The sequence below is a fragment of the Ambystoma mexicanum genome, chromosome 2q (assembly GCF_040938575.1).
Source record: "Ambystoma mexicanum isolate Mex_15411 chromosome 2q, UKY_AmexF1_1, whole genome shotgun sequence".
NCBI classification, from domain to species: Eukaryota; Metazoa; Chordata; class Amphibia; order Caudata; family Ambystomatidae; genus Ambystoma; species Ambystoma mexicanum.
In genome coordinates this window covers 419,936,361-419,939,269 of record NC_090924.1, presented here as the reverse complement: position 1 = coordinate 419,939,269, position 2,909 = coordinate 419,936,361, and positions in this window count along the sequence as shown.

Sequence of the window (2,909 nt, the reverse complement as noted above, 5' to 3'; positions counted from 1 at the left end):
CTTGGCTATGTGTTTCTGTAAGGGCAGGCTGCTGTTGATGCTGAAGGGTTTTCCTAAATCTGAGAGTTTGGTTCAAATCTTTCTTGGCACATATCATTGAGCCATTGTTGGACCAGTTGTTTATCAGTGGGATCGATAAGAACACATTTGGTTTTAGAGGGGTAACGTTTATTTATTTATGTATTTATGTATTTATATAGCGCATAAAACCATGGGCATCAAAGTGCTGTAACATACAAAAACACTTAGAAGAAGAGGAATACAACTATCATAACTTAATGAAAAGAGGGAAGGTTATTATTGTTTAAGAGTAACATTTACAAAAAGAATTCAGTGAAAAGGAATGTTTTCAGCCTTTTCTTGAAGGAAAAGAGAGAAGAATCTGATCTCATGCAGGTAGGTAGCTTGTTCCATAGTTTAGGGGCAAGACATTGAAGGGATCTGCCCCCTGCATGGGTGTGTTTGATGCATTTGCTGAGCACTGACTGCTGAGAGCTGGAATGTAAGCCGCAAGTGGGATTTGGCTATTTAAGGAGTTTTTGAAGATATTCATGTGCCACACCATATAGGCATTTGTGTGTGACAGTTAATGTTTTGAATTTAATCCTCAGCACAATTGGTAGCCACTGGAGTTTTCTTCAATATGTGGAAATGCCTGTCAATATTCAACACTATTCTAGCATCCGCGTTTTGTACCATTTGTAGTAGAGCTACTGCAGATACAGGGGCGCCCACTAGTAGAGCATTTCCATAGTCTAGTTTGCTTCCCACAGTTGATCTGGCAATGATGGCGGCATTGGTATCCGTTGTAAATGGCTGAATCTGTCAGAGCAGCCAGATATAATAATGGCAAGCACCAACAGTGGTACAAATATGTGCATTCATGCTCATATCCTGGTTAATGTAGATACCCAAGGACTTAGTGTTTTTCATGATGGGATGGAGTAGGAGCCCAGCATTAGTGGTTCACAGGCATTTACCAATTTCCTTGACATGTTTGGAGTAGCGAACAGCAGTAACTCTGTCTTCTGATAATTCACTAAGAGACAGTTGTAATCAAACTAATGACCATGCTGAATGTGTCATTAATCAGGCAGGTGTCACAAGACTTATTACAGACAGCGTGAACAGCAGTTGGGTGTCGTCTGTGTAATTTATTTACGTGATATGAATTTCTAGCAATAAGTCATGAAGTGGCTTGATGTACAAATTAAACAGCAGTGGAGACAAACATGCTCTCTGTGGAACTCCTTGCAAGACAGAGTGAGCTTTAGATGACGCTTGACCCAGCACTACCTTGGTTGATCTGCCTCACAGGAAAGACTTCATCCAATTGAAGGACTGTTGAGTCAAATTTGAAATCGTTAGCTAGGTGTGCCATAAGAATGTTATGATACAAGAAATCGAAGGTGGAAAAACATAAACATCCCTGCTTTGCCTTCATTAAGGATGTCCAGAATATTAGATGAAATATCCAACATGGATGTTTCTGTGCTGTGCATCTGTTGAAAGCCCAATTGGTGTGTTCCAAGAAGATTGTGTAAGACAACTTGTGTGAGACAACAAAGACGTTTGAGGTAGGCAGTCGATGTCCAGGACTGGATGATGGCTAGTTAATCGCAGAGATGATTGATATATTGTTGGCCGTTTGCTCTCCTGTATAACTGAGCATCATCCATCTATTTCCAGATGGCTATAATGGAATCTTTGTGCAATGTGCCCAAGGCTCCATGTAAAGGATAAAAAGGATTGGCGAGAGGATGGAGCCTTTGGGGACTCCATTAGAGGACATGTTGATCTGACTTGCCTGGTTTCTGCTAGAGAAGTAGGAGGTGTAGTATAATATATAACGCCTTGGGGTGTAGCTATTCACTGAATGTTATGGCATTTTGTTGCCAGCAATAATGTGGCATACACATATAGCCAGTCCTATGTTTCTAGCATAACATATGAGTATGTAGATGGAGAAAGGCTGCAGGTTTAAAAGTTTCTCTTCTTTGAAATGCCTCATACATAGGAGACTACATTATTCATCTAACTAACTGACTTAATTAACAACTACTAATCACTAGAGCTAACTTATTAACATTATAATGTACTCTCTATATGCAAATGGGGTGAACATATATATTCTGAAATTCGTTTTTCAAATGTGCACTGAATCTTTCTCCATTATTGTTCTGTGTTCGCAGTAAGCAGAAAGCCTGCATACCTGGAAATGATTAGTTACAGTTGCATTGGACAACTGGTCTATTGTGCTAAAGGAAGGGTGATGCTGCCTTTTTAATTTGATTGGTGCAAAGTACCTGCAGTGGTTCTACGTAGGAAAAGGGGAAGCTGCAGAGGTTTGCTGGGGAAAGACTGACAGAGGAAGAGGCAGTTTTCGCTTTTGCTGGGTTCGAGAGACAGATGATCTTGGTGTCTTGGCACTGGCTTGGAATTTTTGCTGTGCATATCAGACACTGAGATTACAAAGGCAACCCCTGCCGACTGGTCCTGCTCTTCTGAAGGAGGTCATCTGGGGGAGAAAACCACAGATCTTTGGTAAGTTGCCAAAGTTGAAGTGAGGAGGTCGCGGTGTGCTTTCGTGCGAATGAGCAATAGCAATTTAAAAATGTCATGTAGCCAGAGTAGCTAAAAGAAATCTCCTGCATTTAATTTGTCATATGATAATGTTGCAAAGTGAATTTTGCTCTGTCTCTGTATTGTTTCTCTTCTTGTTTTTTATTACAGATAGCACCACGATGTAATTGGTAAGATGTTATTTTGAATTGCAACTGTGTATAACACAAACAATATAAAAACAGATTGTGTAGAGAGTTTTTGTTTTTCTCTCTTCTTGGTGCATTTGGAATAGCATTTGTTTGGAGCTAGGGAGGGTCTTGATGGCCTCCATGATCTCTTCTTGT